Source organism: Syngnathus typhle, linkage group LG21 (genome assembly GCF_033458585.1).
Source record: "Syngnathus typhle isolate RoL2023-S1 ecotype Sweden linkage group LG21, RoL_Styp_1.0, whole genome shotgun sequence".
Lineage (NCBI taxonomy): Eukaryota > Metazoa > Chordata > Actinopteri > Syngnathiformes > Syngnathidae > Syngnathus > Syngnathus typhle.
The window spans coordinates 1,783,569-1,808,420 of record NC_083758.1 but is presented as its reverse complement, the minus strand read 5'-3'; the positions used below and the strand labels follow the sequence as shown (position 1 = coordinate 1,808,420).

At 44.2% G+C, this 24,852-nt stretch overlaps 8 non-coding genes across 8 annotated transcripts; 7 read left to right on the top strand and 1 right to left on the bottom strand.

Moving 5' to 3' along the window:
- The first annotated feature begins 376 nt into the window (after positions 1 to 376).
- LOC133145720 (U1 spliceosomal RNA) lies at positions 377 to 540 on the top strand. Its single transcript, XR_009710972.1, has one exon. It is a non-coding gene; the product is annotated as a U1 spliceosomal RNA (small nuclear RNA).
- A 3,325-nt stretch (positions 541 to 3,865) lies between these two features.
- Positions 3,866 to 4,049, top strand: LOC133145811 (U2 spliceosomal RNA). Its single transcript, XR_009711061.1, has one exon. It is a non-coding gene; the product is annotated as a U2 spliceosomal RNA (small nuclear RNA).
- A 2,727-nt stretch (positions 4,050 to 6,776) lies between these two features.
- On the top strand, positions 6,777 to 6,994 carry LOC133145905 (small nucleolar RNA U3). The gene has a single exon (XR_009711150.1). It is a non-coding gene; the product is annotated as a small nucleolar RNA U3 (small nucleolar RNA).
- Positions 6,995 to 7,393: 399 nt separating this feature from the next.
- LOC133145964 (U5 spliceosomal RNA) lies at positions 7,394 to 7,507 on the bottom strand. The gene has a single exon (XR_009711205.1). It is a non-coding gene; the product is annotated as a U5 spliceosomal RNA (small nuclear RNA).
- Positions 7,508 to 12,505: 4,998 nt separating this feature from the next.
- Positions 12,506 to 12,696, top strand: LOC133145878 (U2 spliceosomal RNA). Its single transcript, XR_009711126.1, has one exon. It is a non-coding gene; the product is annotated as a U2 spliceosomal RNA (small nuclear RNA).
- A 5,712-nt stretch (positions 12,697 to 18,408) lies between these two features.
- On the top strand, positions 18,409 to 18,573 carry LOC133145723 (U1 spliceosomal RNA). The gene has a single exon (XR_009710975.1). It is a non-coding gene; the product is annotated as a U1 spliceosomal RNA (small nuclear RNA).
- A 2,001-nt stretch (positions 18,574 to 20,574) lies between these two features.
- Positions 20,575 to 20,766, top strand: LOC133145758 (U2 spliceosomal RNA). The gene has a single exon (XR_009711008.1). It is a non-coding gene; the product is annotated as a U2 spliceosomal RNA (small nuclear RNA).
- Positions 20,767 to 24,294: 3,528 nt separating this feature from the next.
- On the top strand, positions 24,295 to 24,512 carry LOC133145938 (small nucleolar RNA U3). Its single transcript, XR_009711182.1, has one exon. It is a non-coding gene; the product is annotated as a small nucleolar RNA U3 (small nucleolar RNA).
- The last annotated feature ends 340 nt before the right edge of the window (positions 24,513 to 24,852 follow it).

The following is a 24,852-nucleotide window of genomic DNA, read 5'->3' as shown; positions in this document are numbered from 1 at the left end:
TAAATACAAATTCATACCGTTTTAGGGTTCTCAGGAGAAAAGAGGCACTGCATGATGGGCATGTTTTGACTTCATTTATCGGTTTATTATAGTTGCTGGCATCACCACTAGACGGCGACTCTAGGAAAAAGGAGGTGAACAAAGACGTGGAGGCAGTAGAAAAAGAAGCAAGGCATGATGGTCATGTTTCTGAATCTATTTTTTACTTAATTTAAAATGTTTTGGTTTTGAATGACTAAAGGTGTACTATGTTAACAGTTCTACGAATGCTGTCTCATCCACTGAATACGTGTGCTCACACTTTTGTACCAAATTAGCCTCTGACTGTAGATGGTGTGCGCGGTGAAAACGTCGGCCCCGGCGACGTATACAACTCATACTTACCTGGCAGGGGAGATACAATTATCAAGAAGATGGTTCACCCAGGGTGAGGCTCAGCCATTGCACTCCGGTTGTGCTGACCCCTGCGAATTCCCCAAATGTGGGAATCTCGACTGCACAATTTCTGGTAGTGGGGGACTGCGTTCGCGCTCTCCCCTGATTCTCCTGTACAATATAAAATCCCTCACACGAAGCCAAATTTCATGGTCGCCACATACTGAGCGATGGTGCATCAAGCTGTGCTCTGCAACTGTGCACCTACTTGCCGAACTTCATTCAACAAATTAGTAATTGCAAAATAAAATGTAATTACTACGTTCCCGACCCGTTATTGATACGAACGTATATGATATAACTTTCATATAACCTGCTTTCTGGAATAGCCCCACGGATCATTTCCCGTTCTCCATTTACCTACACTATAAAGAAAAACTAATGGCCAAAAGGTACGTGGACCCAGACATACAACTGATTTTTGCACCCCCTACTCTACTGGTCAAATCAAGAGTAGTTTACATCACAGTCCGTTAGCTTCATTCTCACAGGATAAAGCAGAGGGTCAATGACGTCATTGATTCAAGTTCATGGCGGCTGGCAGCAAGGATATACGAAAAAATATGATCAAAATGTCTTTCTTTAAATCAGAAATTGTGCCAGAAATTTTTAGTACAATCCTTGTTCTCAAATTTTTAAGAGAATGTCATTTTCTAAACTTGCTCAGAAAAAGAAATATATATCTTTCTGCGGTACTGTTGGAGATTTTCTATAAATACAAATTCATATGGTTCTCAGGTGAAAAGAGGCAATGCATGATGGGTATGTTTTTACTTCATTTCTTATGCTGCCACCACCACTAGATGGCAACTCTAAGAAAAAGGAGGTGAACAAAGGCGTGGAGGCAGTAGAAAGAGAAGCAAAGCATCAGTTTATGGGTATTTACGAGGGTATTTTTATATTAATACTTTAATAGCTAAATGGCTCCTATTATTGTTCCTTACATATAGTATAATTTGTGGAAAATATATTAATTTATTGCTCAATGCATAATCAATAGTTTTATATTTGAATGGGTGGATGTCACCAAAAGCTGTCCCTAAAGCTTAACCAATTTGGTCTGTAAACTTTAGCAGAATTAATAACTACAAGGCAGGACTATTAACTATTTCCCATTGACAAGTATAGGTGGCTCCGCTTTCGCAGAGCATCAAAAAATTGAGATGAACTCTCATTGTTCCTCCCCACGGAAATCTTTAGTAAAAGGCGATCGGTGAAATTGCAGCAACCATTCCTTCTAATACAAACAATAGACGTTCATAGATTTACTACATTTAGAAGGACTCAACCTAAATAGACAGTTTAAACGAGTATTTTGTGTTCATCAATGTGTTTTTTCCTTGAAACATTGTTGGCGCACAGGATTATGGATACCTGATATTTCAAACAGCGTCACCTATCGATTGGGCAACTATTTTGAGTGTGAGTTTTGAACGTATAAACAGTTGTATGTCTTGGTCCGTGTACTTTTGGTATGAGAGAAATGGAAATGATCCGATTTCCGTGTGTTATTTTCAAATGTGTAATTTCAGATTTTTATTCAACACAAATCGGGAAACAAAAGACGATCGTACCGTTTTTTTCCGTGTATAGTGCGCAAAATTTAACTAATTTATTGTCCTAAAATCTGGGGTGCGCATTATACATGGGTACAAAAAAAAAAAAAAAATTTTTTTTTTTTTAAAATTTTTTTTTTTTTTTTTTTTAAGTCTCAATGATCGTCACACACGCAGGGAGGCAATGGGTCCCATTTTTATAGTCTTTGGTATGGTCTTAACTAGGCTGGATGTAATTTTTTTTGTTGGCGATGATTTCTCCGACTGCCCGTAAACGCACCACCGCGCTTCGTGCGCGCACGGGACAGCAAACGAGCAGGTGATCGAGCAAGCGTCTGATACGAGAGCATTGCGGTCGCATGGAGCGTGTTTGAAGTGAACAGCAGAGAAGAAAGGCAAAGTGTTGTGAAATAAAATGCACAGAACGGATGCGCAAGACACGTCAGCTATATAAAGAGCGAGAGTTGTTTTCTTCCTATTAGTTTCAATTCACAGTTTAATTAGCAGTTTCAATCAGCAAATAACAAAATGCGTATTACAGGTAATATTTTATTTCACAACACTTTGCCTTGTTCCTTTGGTCTCTGCTGTTCATCCTAAAACACAAAGGCGCTCTTTAAGCAATGCGACAGTGAGCGCCCGGCGCGCTGCGGTTGCGCGACCGCACCAAATTAAGCTCCCTGCGCAGTGCGCACTGAGGTCCACTTAAATTTTAGAAAGTACATCAGGACTTTAAAAATATCTTCTAAATTTCAGCGACGGCTCTGTCACAATAATCGACCAGCCCGGTGCAGTTGGGCGGTCGGCGGCGCGCTACGGTTGAGCGTTCTCTCGCGCGCTCTCTCTCGCTCTCGCACACACGCAAACCGGATATCATACGGAGGCCGCCATTACAGATGCGCAGAACGGATGAGCAAGACACGTCAGCTATATAAAGAGCGAGAGTTCAGTTCTCTACCTAAATCCGTATTACAGGTAATATTTTATTTCACAACACTTTGCCTTGTTCCTTTCTTCTCTGCTGTTCACTTCAAACACGCTCCATGCGCACGGAGCGCGGTGGTGCGTTTACGGGCAGTCGGAGAAATCAACGCCAACAAAAAAAATTACATCCAGCCTAGTTAAGACCATACCAAAGACTATAAAAATGGGACCCATTGCCTCCCTGCGTGTGTGACGATCATTGGGACTTAAAAAAAAAAAAAAAAAAATTTTTAAAAAGAATTCATAAAAATTGGGTGCGTATTATACATGGGTACAAGCTTTTTTCCAGCATCAGCATGCCATTCTTAGGGGTGCGTACTATACATGGGGGCGCACTATACACGGAAAAAAACGGTAATTTCCTCAAATGAGTGTTAAGAAATGCTGGCGTGGATTGGAATGCGATTCACCTCCACTGCGATGGTGGCGTTCGAGGGTTAATGTAAATTGCCACAGCAGGAAACAGGAAGTAGTTTGGCGAAGTGGGCCGCGTGTTTTTTTGCTGCGTGTTTTTTTTCCCGTCAAAATGTTCGTCAAACAGCTATCTTGCCTTCGGTCCCGAAATGTATCCAAAGATCCGATTGTTTTTGGCGAATGACCAATTCGTTTTGTTGGTCATTAAAAGCTATTCCCATCAGGAGCTCAGTTCATCGTTATTCTATTGGGTCAACGTGAACCACGTGACACTAAACCTCCACGAACACACAAAAATCTGCAACCGATGCACAGGTTGAAAACAGCCCGGTGACGCATTATCATTCCAAACTCTTAATAGTTGAGGTTTGTTACGGTGGTCGGTACGTGGCATTAGTATGACTCAATATATTTAAACCGTAACTTGAATTGGTAGTCTCTTTATTTAAGTAGTTTTCTCAGACCAACTTTAGGTTATCGCTTCTCGGCCTTTTGGCTAAGATCAAGTGTAGTATCTGTTCTTATCAGTTTAATATCTGATACGTCCCCGACCATATATTAAATTGATTTTTGGAACTGGGAGATGGAATTAGGGGCTTGCTCCGTCCACTCCACGCATCGACCTGGTATTGCAGTACTTCCAGGAACGGTGCACCCCCCTCTGCTGGTCAAATAAAGGATAGTTAAGTCAGGAAGCCATTAGAATCGGTTCGCTTCATTCTCACAGGATAAAGCAGAAAGTCAATAACGTCTTGAAAGGGTTTGATTCAATCAAGTTCATGACCTTTATCTAAATGTGAATAGCAGAAGAATTCTATCCTTTACAACAAAATAGAAAACATATCGGCCCTACGATTGGCTGGCCACCAGTTTATGATGTCCAGTGGGGATGGGCGATACCAATGATTTTGGAATCGATCCGATACCAAGTATTTCCTACCCAAAATACCCGATATTCGATCCGATATCGATACTGGAAGTGTAATTTCCCGCCCAAAAAACGATTTAAATGCAGTGTCATTCTTGCTCTTGGAGAGTCATCTATTGAATTTTGTAGAAAAAAGTATTACGTCACGTGAATTATTAACCTTTTTAGACATTAGTGCATTAGTGGAATATGCATATTAATAATATAACTTTAATAAAAAGGAGCTATTCTTTACTTTTTTCTCTCTCTCTCTCTCTCTCTCTCTCTCTCTCTCTGTTGTTGGGAAAAAGTTTTGTCTTTTAGTATAATCTAAAAAGAGACATGGTACCAACAGAGATGCAGGGCTTAATCGTCATGAGCAGCAAAACTATCAATTTGTAAAGCCACTGGATACTTACATTTAATATTGTAATACTTTAGTGTTGTTTATAGGAAGTGGAGTTACAAATAAAACGTATGGCGTTCGACCACAAATTGAAAAGGGGAAAACTTTATTTATAAATGACTGACTAAAGCGTAGTAATTATTGCTTCAAATAGCACATCAACCACAAATGCTTACAATTTTTGGTTAGCACCTGATACCTGGATATGTCTTGCCTTTCTGAAACGCTGCTTCTAAGGTACTTTGATACCTTAGCCTCGGTGTGGCTGCAGGGTTTTCCGTCGCTGCCTTAGTGTCTGCGGCACGTTTCAACTGCAGCTCTTCATGAACCGTGGGGTGAATTTTGCTTAAATGTTTTGTCAAGTTTGTGGTGTCGCCACAATATTTAATTGTTTTGTGACATATTTCACATTTTGCCTCGTTGTTATTAAGTAAAATATAATATCCCCAAACCAGACTTCTCTTGCGTTCGGACTGGGCCGCCGCCGTGGCCATGCTTGTTTGTGTTTGTTTGGATTGGAACGGGAGGCGGAGGAGGAGGGCTTGGCTTGTGAGAAAAGGGGGCGGGAGCAAAGCAGAGCAGGACACGCCGGTGCAGCAGGCGGAAGGAAAAGTAGTGCTAGCATGAGTGCAAGTCGTCAAATTGGAGCAGAAAAAAATGAGGAAAAATATAATTAAATAATTGTAAGTATCGATATTTTAGCTAGGGAGATCGATACTCAAAAATGAGCAGCCTGGATCGATATATCGATACTTTTGTATCGATCCGCCCATCCCTATGTGATAGGCTCCAGCACGTCTACTAACCCCGTGGGGAGAATCAGTACAGAAATTGGATGGATGGGCAATATAAAATATTCTCTCTGGTGTCTGCAAGCGTTATCAGTACTCACGGCGGGTGGATTCTGAAACGTGTCTGCAATGTAAAGTTGATTGTTTGGCTACCATAGGCATTTTTAAAAGCCTCTATGTTAATTTTAAAACCTTTACTTTACATGGTCGTTTTTAAATAAAAGCCTTCATGTTTAAAACAAAAGCCTAGTATACACAGTCAGTTTTAAAGCCTTACAATTTAGACAATTTAAACAAGTATACTTGTAACACAACAAGTGTTAAAAAAATTGCTTGTTCTAAACATTGACGCAAAGGATCGTGGGTACGTGATCGAGCGCTCAGCCAATGATGGCTGTGTTGCCAAATACCCTAATGACGTCGGCACTCTTTCTAATACAATCTAATAGGGGTGTAAATCGCGGGTTTTGTCACGATACGATATAATATCGATATAAAGAACTTCGATACGATATTTGCCGATATCTTAAAGCCTGCTGCGATTCAATCACGATATATCGCGATATAGTGCTCTACGATCGATATTTTTTTTTTTAATAAAAAATATAGAACAATATCCTGATTTATAACAATTCATACGCAAAATCCACAAGGTACTGCAAACTCTTTATTTAGGAAATTACAAGAGTATTGTAGTATACAAATTGCTTACTTTAACACTTAACTTTGATGTCGTGTTTTTTCTTTAAATGTGCGGCGAGATTTGTGCTCCCTGAATATTTGATCACCGTATGGCAGGATTTACAAACTGCACGTGTCTTGTCCGTTGAGCCATCTTTTCTTTGGAATCCAAAGTGCTTCCAAACGAATGACTTGAAGCCTAAAGGGGAGCAAATTTCCTCGTCTTTTTGGACACTAGCCATAGCACCAGCCCAGGAGCCGCGTACTAGTTGTCGACTCCCCTTTCACGTGCCTGCTCTGCTCACAACACAACAACGCCGCGCACTGCTCCCTGCTCCCGGAAGAGGAAGCAAGCAACAATGAACTGGATTTCAAAATAAAGTCGCGTCTAATGTCCGAGGTCAAACACGGCGATATAAATCGATGTTTACCTTTAGCATCGATGCCAATAAATCGTAGAGCATAATATCGATTAATCGATGTGTATCGATGTATCGTTACACCCCTACAATCTAAACATAGTCCTTTACTAGTCGTGGTTGCCCTCTGGGTAAAAATGGTACACTCGCAGATGACTTCCCGCCGCCCCTCGTTGATGAATTAAGACTATACTTTCAGGGATCATTTCTATAGTTATTAACTTGAGATATGTGTTTCTAAAATGAACGGTCTCGCCAACTATGATGATGAGAAATGATGTTCCTTCCTGAGCGTGAAGCTAGCGGAGAATAATGATGTTTATATCATAGATTCTCCACTTTTGATGAGCGTTCTATGCTTCCTAGTGGAGCATTGAGGGGAGGGACATGATCAGAGTAGTTCTTTGAAATTGGTTAAATAAAAATTAAGATAATGTAGTGGCGTACTCCTGATATTCAACTCAGTCGATTAACAGTATCGTCGTATTAGTTCAACTAACAAAAGCCTGTTATGTATTTCTGAAGTACTTTTGTACTGAAGTACTTATGGCTGTATTCATTTACACGGCTTAAATCTTTACAACTTCGACACAAATCTGAATTAACTTTAATAATAAATATTTTAATGGCTAAATTGTTTATTGTCCCTTACATATAGTATAATTAGTAGAAAATATTTTAATTTATTGCTCATATTAGATAGTTTTATATTTGAATGGGTGGATGTTACCTGTAAGCTATGGCAGAATTAATGGCAACAAAGCAGGAATTTTGATTACTTTCCATTGACAAGTACAGGAAGCTCCGCTTTCGCAGAGCATCAAAAAATTGAGATATACTCTTGTTGTTCCTCCCCACGGAAATCTTTAGTAAAAGGCGAAAGATTTATACGATCTGAAGAGAAACAAGAGTGAACTGATTTCGGCTTGTCCAAACGGGCTGGTCTCACCAAAGTAACAGGCGGTGTCACACTAGCAACCATTTCCTTTTAATAAAAATAGATCTTCATATATTTGCCAAATTTAGGAGGCCTTAACACTCAACTAAGATGTATAGTTCGAACAAGTATTTGGTGTTTGGCAATTCTATGGAAACGTTTACACTCTAAACGTGTCGTTGTGAGTCCATGCTTGCTCTGCTGCGTTCGGTTCCAACTCCCTGACCTGTTTGTTTGCATTGTGCACGTTCTCCACTCTGGTTTCCTTCCATTTCCCCCAAACATGCATGATAGGCCCATTGAGCGCTCCAAATTGCCCGTAGGTGCGAGTGCGGACGGTTTTTCGTCTCTGTGTGCCCTGCGAGTGATTATTATTTGTTAAAGCGTATATGCCGTTACACCGCTAGATGGCAGCAGCGTTGACTTCCGCACCTGACCACAAAAAGAAACGGGAATCACGTGATGCGCAGGAAAAGAAGCATTAGTATGAGTCGATATATTTAAACCGTAACTTGAATTGGTAGTCTTGTAGTGGGTTGACATAATTCACCCGGAACCTAAGTTCACGTTGCCGAGTTCCGGTGGGATGTTTTACACGTGTGGGAGTTTCCTGTTTGAGGAGTGTGTGTTAGGATCTCGAAGGGAAAAGAGTCGGCCCGTGGTTGAGAGAAGCTAATTATAAATGTCATTAAAACAACTGCCGTTGGCACCGTCATTTATCACTCCGCCTCCGACTCCAGTCCTTGCACACCACACTGGTGACCCTGACATCAGTCCCGCTGAGGATTCCGGGACTGAACAGAATACCGAGCGAGACGGCATGGCGCATTCCGCCGTCCTTAGGCTGCCTGAGTTTTGGGAGACTTCTGCAGCAACGTGCATGGTTCGCACAGGCGGAGGCTCAGTTCGCCCTCCGGGGAATTACGGATGACGCCACATGCTACTACCACGTTGTCTCGGCACTCGGAAGCTCCACCGCAGCCAGAGCCGTAAGTTTCATCACTTCCCCTCCGGCCCAGGATAAATATGCAGGGCTCAAGGCTTATCTCCTCAGGATTTTTGAACTGTCGCGATCCGAACGAGCCCGGCGCCTGCTTGCTATTCAAGGCATGGGGGACAGCAAACCCTCTGAACACATGGAGATGATGTTAAACCTGCTGGGTGGGGAAGAGCCGAATTTTCTTTTCATTGAACTGTTTCTGCGACATATGCCGCCGCACGTCCAAACGGCCCTCGCAAATACGACCATTACGGAGCCGCGTGCTCTTTCGGAGGAAGCGGACCGTTTCTACTTGGCCACCCAGCGTTTCGCCCCTGGTGTGCTGGCCCCAACACGCAGCTACACGTCCCCGAGCGCTGGCGTTTCCCCTGGCAGAGGACGCGCTGCAACTGACAGCCGCACCAGCACAGGTTTGTGCTACTTCCATGCACGTTTTGGCGCCAAGGCTAAAAGGTGCCGCTCCCCTTGCAACTTCGACACGACGGGAAACGCCAAAGCCTGCGCTCAGTAGTGGCCGTGACCGCAGGCAAAAAGAACCGGCTGCTGTTCGTTGAGGACTCCCTCTCTGGTCGCAGATTCCTCTGTGACACCGGCGCCCAGAGAAGCGTCCTGACGGCTACAGTGGACGACGCTGCTGGAGGGTTGCACGGCCCGCCCTTAACATCCGCCAACGACACCCCCATCAGGACGTATGGCACAAGGACTGTGGACATATGTTTCGGGAGTCAGCGTTTCACATGGGACTTTGTCACTGCCGACATCTCCTTCTCCCTGCTTGGCGCAGATTTTTTGTGCGCCCACGGACTGCTCGTGGATGTTAAGAACGGCCGCCTGGTGGACGCGTTAACCTTCTCCTCCTTCGCATGTGTCCGCGATGAGGGGAATTATGTGGGTCTCTCCAGTTCGCTCTCCGAGGGCGACATGTACCAGAAACTCCTCGGAGAGTTCCCCAGCCTTACACGGCCCACTTTTGCCGCCACCACAGCTAAACATGGGGTCGAGCACCACATCGAGACCAAAGGCCCCCCCATCTACGCTAGGGCCCGACGGCTCAACCCGGAGAGACTGACAATTGCTCGGGCCGAGTTCGCCAGCATGGAACGCCTTGGCATTGTTCGCCGCTCTGACAGCCCGTGGGCCTCCCCACTCCACATGGTGCCTAAGCTGGACGGTGGTTGGCGCCCGTGTGGCGACTACCGCCGCCTCAATGATGCCACCACGCCCGACCGCTACCCGGTCCCCCATGTTCAGGACTTTTCGATACATCTAGCAGGGAAGCACCTGTTCTCCAAAGTGGACCTGGTGCGGGGTTATCACCAAGTCCCGGTGCACCTTGCTGACATCCCTAAAACGGCGGTGGTGACTCCTTTCGGGCTTTTCGAGTTTCTTAGGATGCCCTTCGGCCTGAAAAACGCGGCCCAGTCCTTCCAGCGGTTGATGGACTCTGCGCTTAGGGACATGCCTTTCATCTTCGTCTACTTGGACGATGTCCTCGTCGCCAGCTCCTCGGAGGAGGAGCATGCGGCACACCTGCGGGCCCTTTTCACAAGGCTCGACCAGCATGGCCTGATCATTAACCCGGCGAAGTGCGTCTTCGGGGTGCCGTCGATCCAGTTTCTTGGGCATCTCATCGGCAGTAATGGGGCCACCCCCTTGCCGACAAAGGTGGAAGCAGTCTCCGCTTTTCCCCGCCCACGTTCGGCCCGGGGGCTCCGGGAGTTCCTTGGGATGGTTACGTTCTACCACCGATTCATACGCCGGGCGGCCCACATCATGCACCCACTGTATGGGGCCCTTAAGGGTAAGACCCCCAACCAGGACATCGACTGGGCCCCCGAGAGGATCAAAGCTTTCGAGGATACTAAGGCTGCGCTGTGCCAGGCCACCTTGTTGGTCCACCCGTCGCCTGGAGCCCCGGTCGCCCTCACAACCGACGCATCTGACTACGCAGTTGGTGCTGTATTTGAGCAGTGGGTTGGTGGCGCCTGGCAACCGCTCGCCTTTTTCAGCCGCCAGCTGGTCCCTAGGGAGCGCAAATACAGCACATTCGACAGGGAGCTACTCGGCGTCTGGTTGGCGATCCGCCATTTCCGCTCCATCCTGGAAGGCCGTGAGTTTACGGTTTTCGTCGACCACAAGCCCCTCACGTTCTCTATGTCCAAGGTGGCTGAGCCGTGGTCCGCCCGCCAGCAGCGTCAGCTGTCATTTATCTCTGAGTACACCACAGATATCCGACACATCGCCGGCAAGTCCAACGTGGTCGCCGATTGCCTCTCTAGAGCGGTCGTCCACACGGTTCAGCTGGGGCTCGACTACTCAAGTATGAGTGCTGACCAAGCCTCAGATCCTGGGATCCAGTCGCTCAAAGACTCTGACACTGGGCTGCGTCTGGAGGTGGTCGCGGTTGGCGACTCAGGAGTCAGGCTGTGGTGCGACCTCTCCACCGGCCAGCCTAGACCACTTGTCCCTGCCGGCTGGCAGCGGGCTGTCTTTGAGGCGATACACGGCCTGTCCCATCCTGGCAGAAAAGCGTCCGTGAGGCTGGTGGCTCAGAAGTTCGTCTGGAAAGGGCTGAAGAGGGACGTGCGGGCCTGGGTCGACTCGTGTGTGGCTTGTCAGCGTGCGAAGGTATACCGCCATACCAAGGCCCCGTTGGAGCCGTTCACTGTCCCCGAGAGGAGGTTCGACCACGTCAACATCGACCTTGTGGGCCCGCTCCCCCCTTCCCATGGTTTCACCTACCTCCTCACCATGGTGGACAGGACGACCCGTTGGCCTGAGGCCGTCCCCCTCTCCTCAACCTCGGCTGCTGACGTGGCCCGGGCGTTTATTGGCACATGGGTCGCGCGCTTTGGAACACCTTCAGACCTCTCCTCGGACCGGGGTGCACAGTTTACTTCCGAGATCTGGAATGTGGTTGCTGGAGGCCTGGGCGTCAAGCTGCACCGCACCACCGCTTATCACCCCCAGGCTAACGGGCTGTGCGAGCGGTTCCACCGCTCCATGAAGGCTGCTCTACGCGCCAGTCTGGTGGATGGCAACTGGGTGGACAGACTTCCCTGGGTCATGCTGGGCCTCAGGACGGCCCCTAAGGAGGACTTGCAGTCCTCGTCCGCTGAGCTCGTCTACGGCCAGGTACTACGAGTTCCAGGGGACTTCATTCCAGACGCCACAACGCCTTGGTCGGCGGCAGGGCAGCGGTCCTCCCTGCTGGAAGTTGCCGGGACGTTCGCACCTGTCCCCACGTCACGGCACTGCACCCCTGTTTCCCGGGTGCCCACCAACCTACGCTCGGCGGGTTTTGTGTTCATCCGCCACGACGCCCACCGCGGGCCGTTGCGTCCGCCTTACGACGGGCCTTTTAAGGTCTTGCAGCACGGGAGTAAGAGCATGGTCGTGGACATCGGCGGTAGGCCTGAGACTATCTTGGTTGATAGGATTAAGCCTGCCCACGTGGATGTTTCCCGGACGTTGGAATTGGCGCAGGCCCCACGCCGCGGACGCCCCCCAGCGCCTCGCCCCTCCGACCTGACCGAGCTCCCACCTGCCCGACCGACAACGCGACCGTCCAGCCCAGCGGTCTTTCCGGCGGCGCCCCCTACCCTTGACCCCCTGCCAGCCCCTGCCACCTACACCCGCTGTGGTCGGGCTGTCGTTCCTTTCCGGCGCGGGGATTTTGACTATGGGTGAATTCTGGGGGGGCTTGTGTAGTGGGTTGACATAATTCACCCGGAACCTAAGTTCACGTTGCCGAGTTCCGGTGGGATGTTTTACACGTGTGGGAGTTTCCTGTTTGAGGAGTGTGTGTTAGGATCTCGAAGGGAAAAGAGTCGGCCCGTGGTTGAGAGAAGCTAATTATAAATGTCATTAAAACAACTGCCGTTGGCACCGTCATTTATCACTCCGCCTCCGACTCCAGTCCTTGCACACCACAGTCTCTTTATTTAAGTGGTTTCCTCAGACCAGTTTCAGTACATCGCTTCTCGGCCTTTTGGCTAAGACCAGGTGTAGTATCTGTTCTTATCAGATTAATATCTGATACGTTCCCTATCCGGGGACCATGTATATATTGGATTTTCGCAACAGGGAGATGGTATAGGGGCTTGCTCCGTCCACTCTATGCATCGACCTGGTATTGCAGTACCTCCAGGAGCGGTGCGCCCCCCTCTACTGGGCAAATAAAAAGTAGTTTACATCACAATCCGTTAGCTTCATTCTCACAGGATGAAGCAGAAAGTCAACGACGTCTTGATCGGATTTGATTCAAGTTCATGTTGTGTGCTCACTGTTAGAGTGGTGCTCACTCTAACTTATTTTGCAAGAACCACTCGGAGACAAGTTAGTCGTTTTGGGCACCTGCAGGCGGAGAGTCCATTCGTCACTGTGCGTACAGCAATGATCGAATGACGTCTGACTCTCGCTTCCCACAAGACCATCTTTATTAAGAGAAAAAGGGTGGGGGTGACCATAGACTGAATAGACAAGTAAAAAAGGCCCTTGACCTCTAGATTAGCAGGGCAGGGGATGTTTTACGACATTGTGTAGGATGGAACAAGCTAGGTTATTTATTACTGGTTACACACCAACATAAGCATAAAACTAATCTACCAAGGTTATTCATTACTGGTTACATACATTCCAACATAATCATATGATCAAGATAGTTTTGGAAAACCCTGACACTCACCTTATATCTTTATTAGGTAATGCACTCTGAATTTAATCAGGACCCGAACCGATGTCTTTAATCACTTTTATTCATGAAACAGAGGGCCATCAACTTGCCGCTCTGTCTGCATATTCATTTCCCTGAACGTCACTCCTTCACTACGTCATCACGTAGGCCCACAGTACAATATCAGTACATGACATCCCCCCTTTCCTTAGAAATAAACTGTACCATCACATACTAATATTGACCATGTAATTTACATCATCATCTTTTGCTAACCCAACATTGTATTGTCTAACTTTTCTTATGTAACCCATAAACATTTTTTTCTCTTAAACAGTGAACAATATATTCAGACACAACCCTTTACTTTTACTTTGTCACAAAGTCTTTGAACTTTGCTGGTATCTTTTTGACTCTCTGGGGCCTCATTTCAGGTTCCTGAGCTTCCTCTTGTGGTGTCTGGTTGCAACTGTCCACATTTCTGCTCAGTACATTTTCCTCCCCTTCAGTAAAAGTCTTCGGTGTGTCATGTCCTTCAGTATTCTCATATGATTGGTATTTCTTCACGTGAGTGGTATTCCGGTGGTAGCGAGCTCCAGTTGGGGATTCAATTACCACTTGACTTCCAGTTTTACTCACGACTCTATGTGGGGTTGGATTGAATGGTGTTGTGAATTTGTCCTGTTTGTCCTGTTGTACCAGTACTGTGTCTCCAATGTCCACATTTGAGTACTGGGCTCCTCGTCGTTCATCAGGATAAAGCTTTGCTTTCCCTTTTTGTTCAGCATCCCTGTCACGAACATCTAGAGCCGTTGTTTTGGACTCAGAGAGGTCAGGCAACTTTCCTCTCATTTTCCTGTTGAAAAGAAGTTCAGCTGGACTTTTCCCTGTCGTGGGGTGTTCAATGCTCCTGTAAATAGTTACATATTTCCTCAGTTCACGTTTCCAGTCCAGCCCTTCTGCCTGTGCAATCCTGATTCTCTTCATCAGTGATGCATTTTGACGTTCCACTTCTCCATTGGCTTGTGCCCATTTTGGTGGTGTTCTCACATGTTTGATTCCATTTGTTTCACAGTATTCCCTGAAGAAGTCAGATTTGAACTGTGGTCCATTGTCCGATTTGATCGTCACTGGTAGTCCATGCCTACTGAAAATGTCCTCAATTCAGTCAATAACTCTGTCCGTGGTTGTAGACGTCATTATTTCATACTCATAGTAGCGACTGTAATAATCTACTAAAACAAATATAGACTGATTGTTTGGTAGTGGTCCTAACAGATCTACAGCCACGTCTTGCCATGGTCGATCTGGTAAGATTGTGTTCCTCAAAGGCTCAGGTGGATCTGGTCTGGCCACTATTTGACATCCATGACAAGCTTTACAGTATTTTTCCGCTGCCTTATCCATGCCAGGCCACCACACTTTTGTTCTGAGATGTTGTTTTGTCCCTACAATTCCTAAGTGTCCTTCATGAGCTAATGCAAGTGCTTTTGCTCTGAGTTTTTCTGGTAAAACTATGCGGCTTCCACGTAACACAATGTATCCAATCACACAGAGTTCATTTACAATGGGTGCATATTGTTTACATTTTTCGAAGTGTCCAATTTCAATTGCATTTCGCACCTCCGTCAGCTCTGGATCTACAGCAGAGGCTTCTTCTACCTCTCGTGTGGTAAGCGCCTTTGGTGTTGCATTAACTGCAATGAATCTCACATACTCTTCAGATTCATGTTCATGTATTCCTTTTGTCCCTGTGTCTGACAACAACCTAGATAAAGAATCAGCAATATTTTGTTTTCCTGCAATGTGCACCACCCGAAAGTCATAAGGTTGAAGTCTGAGGACCCATCGCTCTATACGAGCACATGGTTTGGATCTTTTACTGTATACGACTTCTAATGGCTTGTGGTCTGTGATTAAGTCAAACCTACGTCCGTACACATATGGATGTAGCCTTTCGCATGCCCAAACTAATGCTAGGGCCTCCCTTTCTGTTTGTGAGTATTTGCGTTCACAATCTGTCAGACTACGACTAACGTAGCACACTGGTACCTCCTCAGAATCTTGTTTTTGTACAAGCACTGCGCCTAACCCTACAGGACTTGCATCTGTGATTATTCCGGTAGGAGCCTCTTTGTCAAAATAAGCTAAAGTACCTGCCCCGGCTAGTTCAGTCTTTAAAGTCTGAAATGCTCGTTTTTGTTCTGGTCCAAACACAAATGTAGTCTCTTTCCTGGTCAATCTCCTCAGTGGTTCAGAGAGCGTTGCAAACTGGGGTATAAATCTACTGCTGAATCCTACCAGTCCTAGGAAACTTCTCACTTCAGCTGCCGTTTTTGGTTCTCTGGCATCCTTAACAGCTCTCACTCTCTCCTCAGTTGGTCCAATGCATTTCTGGGTCAACAATATGCCCATGAAAACAAGTCTGTCCATGTTAAATTGGCATTTTTCCACATTCAGTGTTAATCCGCATTCTGAAAGTCTTTTCATGACTGCGTGCAGGCGCTCGTCATGTGTCACCTGGTCTGGAGCGTGGATGATCACGTCATCTGAGATGTTCTCCACACCCTCGATGCCTGCTAGTGCATTGGCTATCTCGTGCTGGTATTGCTCACTAGCGGACGAGACTCCAAATATCAGTCTTTTGTACCTGTAAACACCATTATGCACAGCAAACGTTGTTATTTCTCTGGACTCTGGGGTTAGCTCTAACTGATGGTAGCCCCATTTGAGATCAAGCTTACTGAATATTGCAGAACCATTCAGACCTTGCAGTATTTCATCCACTGTAGGGATGGGGGTATCTCTCCCTCACAATAGCCTCATTAGCTTTTCTCATGTCTAAACACATCCTAAGGTCTTTGTCATGTTTCTTTGGGAGAATCACTACCGGATTTACCCAGGGAGTAGGACCTTCAACCTTCTCCACAATGTCCATGTCCATCAGTTCCTTGATTTTCTTCTCGACTGCATCCCTCAAATGATAGGGTATCCGTCTCAGTGGTTGAGCGACTGGTTTCACATTTGGGTCTATGTACAGTGAGATTTGTTTGGTGTTTAATTTACCTACTCCTTTGAACACATTTGAATACTGTTGTTGCAGAATACTTTTAACATCTGTGATTGCTGCAACGTTTTCCCCTATTTTTAGTACTCCAAGCTTAATAGCTGTCATTTTACCAAGGAGTGGTTCACCATTACCTCTAATCACAATGAATTCAGCTTCTTCAGTCCTGTCACCTATCTCGATTACACATTTGAAAGCACCTTTGACAGATAGTGTCTGGGTTGAGGAATATGCATACATATTTCTCTGCTCTTTGGGCACATATGATTCACATTTTATGTTTTCAGCTTTTAGCTTCTCCCAAACATTTTCTCCCATGACATTACTCGTTGCCCCAGAATCTACTAACATTTTTAACTCAACTCCCCCTACACAAAATATTAGTCTTTCAGGCATTTCACAGTCTTTCACCATAAATGCGTAGTCATTGTGCACAGTCTCTACAGCATTAACGTTTTGCTTCTTTTGTCCTTTGGTACGACACATTTTTGAGAAATGGTCCTTACCGTTGCATTTATGACATGTTTGTCCACGTGCTGGGCATTTGGGATCCTTACCCATGTGGTCAGTGTAGCCACACCTGTAGCACTGCTTCTCTGCTTTATTGTCATCACAATTCTTCAATTTACCTTTTGGCCTTGTGAACTTTCCTTTTTTCGTTGTGATACGACTGATCGTTTCCCCCTCTTTCTTGATACTGCTCCCATTCATTGCTGCTAGTTGCTCTTCCACTCGCTCACATTGCGATGCCAACTCCAACGTGCGAGCCAAAGTCAAACCAGGTCCATCCTCGAGAAGCTTTCTCTTCACGTATCCAGAACAGCATCTGCTCAGGATAGCGTCTCTAATTTGATTGTCCTTGTCTCCTTGAAAGTCACAGTCCTTCGCAGCCTGACGTAAACGTGTACCAAACTGTTGCACCGTTTCTCCCTGATTTTGGAACAACTTGTGGAAGGATTGGCGCGCGTACGCTGCATTCACTTGGGGAACAAAGTAGGAGTCAAGTGTCCTTACTGCTGCCGCGCAGTCGGTCACCTCACCCGTGTTTGGTAAAGTGAAGAAAACATCCTGCACGTCCTGTCCCGCCAAATGCAAAAGTAGAGCGCGTCTTCTTTGTTTAGTAGCATTGGTCGTATCCTCGTTCATTATCAGTCCTTTACCGTCAGCATACAACTCGAAAGATGTTAGCCATCGTGTCCATCTTGGCCCGAGAGTAGCTGGATCAGTGCAGCAAGCAAACGGTTGTAGCTCCGACTTAGCCATGTTAGCTCAAACTTAAACTTGCTCACGAAAATCGTCGTCGTTATCTCCTCTTCCTTAGAAGGTGGACGTCATCCTCGTCGCCATTGTTGTGTGCTCACCTTATATCTTTATTAGGTAATGCACTCTGAATTTAATCAGGACCCGAACCGATGTCTTTAATCACTTTTATTCATGAAACAGAGGGCCATCAACTTGCCGCTCTGTCTGCATATTCATTTCCCTGAACGTCACTCCTTCACTACGTCATCACGTAGGCCCACAGTACAATATCAGTACATGACAGTTCATGACGGTTCATCTTAGGCGGCAGCAAGAATTTACGTAACTGTTCTAAAATATGGTCAAAATGTCTTTTTTTGCTTGAGATTTCCCTATCATTGTTCCAGGATCTTTTAGTACAATTCTTGTTCTCCAAATGTTAAGAAAATGTCATTTTCAAAACTCGTTCAGAAAAAGAAGTATATATATTTTTCTGCGGTAATGTTGGAGATTTTCAATAAATACAAATTCATACCGTTTTAGGGTTCTCAGGAGAAAAGAGGCACTGCATGATGGGCATGTTTTGACTTCATTTATCGGTTTATTATAGTTGCTGGCATCACCACTAGACGGCGACTCTAGGAAAAAGGAGGTGAACAAAGACGTGGAGGCAGTAGAAAAAGAAGCAAGGCATGATGGTCATGTTTCTGAATCTATTTTTTACTTAATTTAAAATGTTTTGGTTTTGAATGACTAAAGGTGTACTATGTTAACAGTTCTACGAATGCTGTCTCATCCACTGAATACGTGTGCTCACACTTTTGTACCAAATTAGCCTCTGACTGTAGATGGTGTGCGCGGTGAAAACGTCGGCCCCGGCGACGTATACGACTCATACTTACCTGGCAGGGGAGATACAATTATCAAGAAGATGGTTCACCCAGGGTGAGGCTCAGCCATTGCACTCCGGTTGTGCTGACCCCTGCGAATTCCCCAAAATGTGGGAATCTCGACTGCACAATTTCTGGTAGTGGGGGACTGCGTTCGCGCTCTCCCCTGATTCTCCTGTACAATATAAAATCCCTCACACGAAGCCAAATTTCATGGTCGCCACATACTGAGCGATGGTGCATCAAGCTGTGCTCTGCAACTGTGCACCTACTTGCCGAACTTCATTCAACAAATTAGTAATTGCAAAATAAAATGTACTTACTACGTTCCCGACCCGTTATTGATACGAACGTATATGATATAACTTTCATATAACCTGCTTTCTGGAATAGCCCCACGGATCATTTCCCGTTCTCCATTTACCTACACTATAAAGAAAAACTAATGGCCAAAAGGTACGTGGACCCAGACATACAACTGATTTTTGCACCCCCTACTCTACTGGTCAAATCAAGAGTAGTTTACATCACAGTCCGTTAGCTTCATTCTCACAGGATAAAGCAGAGGGTCAATGACGTCATTGATTCAAGTTCATGGCGGCTGGCAGCAAGGATATACGAAAAAATATGATCAAAATGTCTTTCTTTAAATCAGAAATTGTGCCAGAAATTTTTAGTACAATCCTTGTTCTCAAATTTTTAAGAGAATGTCATTTTCTAAACTTGCTCAGAAAAAGAAATATATATCTTTCTTCGGTACTGTTGGAGATTTTCTATAAATACAAATTCATATGGTTCTCAGGTGAAAAGAGGCAATGCATGATGGGTATGTTTTTACTTCATTTCTTATGCTGCCACCACCACTAGATGGCAACTCTAAGAAAAAGGAGGTGAACAAAGGCGTGGAGGCAGTAGAAAGAGAAGCAAAGCATCAGTTTATGGGTATTTACGAGGGTATTTTTATATTAATACTTTAATAGCTAAATGGCTCCTATTATTGTTCCTTACATATAGTATAATTTGTGGAAAATATATTAATTTATTGCTCAATGCATAATCAATAGTTTTATATTTGAATGGGTGGATGTCACCAAAAGCTGTCCCTAAAGCTTAACCAATTTGGTCTGTAAACTTTAGCAGAATTAATAACTACAAGGCAGGACTATTAACTATTTCCCATTGACAAGTAAAGGTGGCTCCGCTTTCGCAGAGCATCAAAAAATTGAGATGAACTCTCATTGTTCCTCCCCACGGAAATCTTTAGTAAAAGGCGATCGGTGAAATTGCAGCAACCATTCCTTCTAATACAAACAATAGACGTTCATAGATTTACTACATTTAGAAGGACTCAACCTAAATAGACAGTTTAAACGAGTATTTTGTGTTCATCAATGTGTTTTTTCCTTGAAACATTGTTGGCGCACAGGATTATGGATACCTGATATTTCAAACAGCGTCACCTATCGATTGGGCAACTATTTTGAGTGTGAGTTTTGAACGTATAAACAGTTGTATGTCTTGGTCCGTGTACTTTTGGTATGAGAGAAATGGAAATGATCCGATTTCCGTGTGTTATTTTCAAATGTGTAATTTCAGATTTTTATTCAACACAAATCGGGAAACAAAAGACGATCGTAATTTCCTCAAATGAGTGTTAAGAAATGCTGGCGTGGATTGGAATGCGATTCACCTCCACTGCGATGGTGGCGTTCGAGGGTTAATGTAAATTGCCACAGCAGGAAACAGAAAGTAGTTTGGCGAAGTGGGCCGCGTGTTTTTTTCCTGCGTGTTTTTTTTCCCGTCAAAATGTTCGTCAAACAGCTATCTTGCCTTCGGTCCCGAAATGTATCCAAAGATCCGATTGTTTTTGGCGAATGACCAATTCGTTTTGTTGGTCATTAAAAGCTATTCCCATCAGGAGCTCAGTTCATCGTTATTCTTTTGGGTCAACGTGAACCACGTGACACTAAACCTCCACGAACACACGAAAATCTGCAACCGATGCACAGGTTGAAAACAGCCCGGTGACGCATTATCATTCCAAACTCTTAATAGTTGAGGTTTGTTACGGTGGTCGGTACGTGGCATTAGTATGACTCAATATATTTAAACCGTAACTTGAATTGGTAGTCTCTTTATTTAAGTAGTTTTCTCAGACCAACTTTAGGTTATCGCTTCTCGGCCTTTTGGCTAAGATCAAGTGTAGTATCTGTTCTTATCAGTTTAATATCTGATACGTCCCCTATCCGGGGACCATATATTAAATTGATTTTTGGAACTGGGAGATGGAATTAGGGGCTTGCTCCGTCCACTCCACGCATCGACCTGGTATTGCAGTACTTCCAGGAACGGTGCACCCCCCTCTGCTGGTCAAATAAAGGATAGTTAAGTCAGGAAGCCATTAGAATCGGTTCGCTTCATTCTCACAGGATAAAGCAGAAAGTCAATAACGTCTTGAAAGTGTTTGATTCAATCAAGTTCATGACCTTTATCTAAATGTGAATAGCAGAAGAATTCTATCCTTTACAACAAAATAGAAAACATATCGGCCCTACGATTGGCTGGCCACCAGTTTATGATGTCCAGTGGGGATGGGCGATACCAATGATTTTGGAATCGATCCGATACCAAGTATTTCCTACCCAAAATACCCGATATTCGATCCGATATCGATACTGGAAGTGTAATTTCCCGCCCAAAAAACGATTTAAATGCAGTGTCATTCTTGCTCTTGGAGAGTCATCTATTGAATTTTGTAGAAAAAAGTATTACGTCACGTGAATTATTAACCTTTTTAGACATTAGTGCATTAGTGGAATATGCATATTAATAGTATAACTTTAATAAAAAGGAGCTATTCTTTACTTTTCTCTCTCTCTCTCTCTCTCTCTCTCTCTCTCTCTCTCTCTCTCTCTCTCTCTCTCTCTCTCTCTCTCTCTCTCTCTCTCTCTCTCTCTCTCTCTCTCTGTTGTTGGGAAAAAGTTTTGTCTTTTAGTATAATCTAAAAAGAGACATGGTACCAACAGAGATGCAGGGCTTAATCGTCATGAGCAGCAAAACTATCAATTTGTAAAGCCACTGGATACTTACATTTAATATTGTAATACTTTAGTGTTGTTTATAGGAAGTGGAGTTACAAATAAAACGTATGGCGTTCGACCACAAATTGAAAAGGGGAAAACTTTATTTATAAATGACTGACTAAAGCGTAGTAATTATTGCTTCAAATAGCACATCAACCACAAATGCTTACAATTTTTGGTTAGCACCTGATACCTGGATATGTCTTGCCTTTCTGAAACGCTGCTTCTAAGGTACTTTGATACCTTAGCCTCGGTGTGGCTGCAGGGTTTTCCGTCGCTGCCTTAGTGTCTGCGGCACGTTTCAACTGCAGCTCTTCATGAACCGTGGGGTGAATTTTGCTTAAATGTTTTGTCAAGTTTGTGGTGTTGCCACAATATTTAATTGTTTTGTGACATATTTCACATTTTGCCTCGTTGTTATTAAGTAAAATATAATATCCCCAAACCAGACTTCTCTTGCGTTCGGACTGGGCCGCCGCCGTGGCCATGCTTGTTTGTGTTTGTTTGGATTGGAACGAGAGGCGGAGGAGGAGGGCTTGGCTTGTGAGAAAAGGGGGCGGGAGCAAAGCAGAGCAGGACACGCCGGTGCAGCAGGCGGAAGGAAAAGTAGTGCTAGCATGAGTGCAAGTCGTCAAATTGGAGCAGAAAAAAATGAGGAAAAATATAATTAAATAATTGTAAGTATCGATATTTTAGCTAGGGAGATCGATACTCAGAAATGAGCAGCCTGGATCGATATATCGATACTTTTGTATCGATCCGCCCATCCCTATGTGATAGGCTCCAGCACGCCTACTAACTAGGGGTGTAACGATACATCGATACACATCGATTAATCGATATAATGCTCTGCGATTTATTGGCATCGATGCTAAAGGTAAACATCGATTTATATCGCCGTGTTTGACCTCGGACATTAGACGCGACTTTATTTTGAAATCCAGTTCATTGTTGCTTGCTTCCTCTTTTCGGGAGCAGTGCGCCCGGCGTTGTTGTGTTGTGAGCAGATCACGCACGTGAAAGGGGAGGGGACAACTAGTACGCGGCTCCTGGGCTGCTGCTATGGCTAGTGTCCAAAAAGACGAGGAAATTTGCTCCCCTTTAGGCTTCAAGTCATTCGTTTGGAAGCACTTTGGATTCCAAAGAAAAGATGGCTCAACGGCCAAGACACGTGCAGTTTGTAAATCCTGCCATGCGGTGATCAAATATTCAGGGAGCACAAATCTCGCCACACATTTAAAAAAAAAACACGACATCAAAGTTCAGTGTTAAAGTAAGGAATTTGTATACTACAATACTCTTGTAATTTCCTAAATAAAGAGTTTGCAGTACCTTGTTGATTTTGCGTATGAATTGTTATAAATCAGGATAGTGTTCTATATTTTTTATTAAAAAAAAAAAATCGATCGTAGAGCACTATATCGCGATATATCGTGAATGAATCGCAGCAGGCTTTAAGATATCGACAAATATCGTATCGTAGTTCTTTATATCGATATTATATCGTATCGTGACAAAACCCGCGATTTACACCCCTACTACTAACCCCGTGGGGAGAATCAGTACAGAAATTGGATGGATGGGCAATATAAAATATTCTCTCTGGTGTCTGCAAGCGTTATCAGTACTCACGGCGGGTGGATTCTGAAACGTGTCTGCAATGTAAAGTTGATTGTTTGGCTACCATAGGCATTTTTAAAAGCCTCTATGTTAATTTTAAAACCTTTACTTTACATGGTCGTTTTTAAATAAAAGCCTTCATGTTTAAAACAAAAGCCTAGTATACACAGTCAGTTTTAAAGCCTTACAATTTAGACAATTTAAACAAGTATACTTGTAACACAACAAGTGTTAAAAAAATTGCTTGTTCTAAACATTGACGCAAAGGATCGTGGGTACGTGATCGAGCGCTCAGCCAATGATGGCTGTGTTGCCAAATACCCTAATGACGTCGGCACTCTTTCTAATACAATCTAATAGGGGTGTAAATCGCGGGTTTTGTCACGATACGATATAATATCGATATAAAGAACTTCGATACGATATTTTCCGATATCTTAAAGCCTGCTGCGATTCAATCACGATATATCGCGATATAGTGCTCTACGATCGATATTTTTTTTTTTAATAAAAAATATAGAACAATATCCTGATTTATAACAATTCATACGCAAAATCCACAAGGTACTGCAAACTCTTTATTTAGGAAATTACAAGAGTATTGTAGTATACAAATTGCTTACTTTAACACTTAACTTTGATGTCGTGTTTTTTCTTTAAATGTGCGGCGAGATTTGTGCTCCCTGAATATTTGATCACCGCATGGCAGGATTTACAAACTGCACGTGTCTTGTCCGTTGAGCCATCTTTTCTTTGGAATCCAAAGTGCTTCCAAACGAATGACTTGAAGCCTAAAGGGGAGCGAATTTCCTCGTCTTTTTGGACACTAGCCATAGCACCAGCCCAGGAGCCGCGTACTAGTTGTCGACTCCCCTTTCACGTGCCTGCTCTGCTCACAACACAACAACGCCGCGCACTGCTCCCGGAAGAGGAAGCAAGCAACAATGAACTGGATTTCAAAATAAAGTCGCGTCTAATGTCCGAGGTCAAACACGGCGATATAAATCGATGTTTACCTTTAGCATCGATGCCAATAAATCGTAGAGCATAATATCGATTAATCGATGTGTATCGATGTATTGTTACACCCCTACAATCTAAACATAGTCCTTTACTAGTCGTGGTTGCCCTCTGGGTAAAAATGGTACACTCGCAGATGACTTCCCGCCGCCCCTCGTTGATGAATTAAGACTATACTTTCAGGGATAGTTTCTATAGTTATTAACTTGAGATATGTGTTTCTAAAGTGAACGGTCTCGCCAACTACGATGATGAGAATTGATGTTCCTTCCTGAGCGTGAAGCTAGCGGAGAATAATGATGTTTATATCATAGATTCTCCACTTTTGATGAGCGTTCTATGCTTCCTAGTGGAGCATTGAGGGGAGGGACATGATCAGAGTAGTTCTTTGAAATTGGTTAAATAAAAATTAAGCTAATGTAGTGGCGTACTCCTGATATTCAACTCAGTCGATTAACAGTATCGTCGTATTAGTTCAACTAACAAAAGCCTGTTATGTATTTCTGAAGTACTTTTGTACTGAAGTACTTATGGCTGTATTCATTTACACGGCTTAAATCTTTACAACTTCGACACAAATCTAAATTAACTTTAATAATAAATATATTAATGGCTAAATGGCTCCGTTTATTGTTCCTTACGTATAGTATAATTAGTAGAAAATATATTAATTTATTGCTCATATTAGATAGTTTTATATTTGAATGGGTGGATGTTACCTGTAA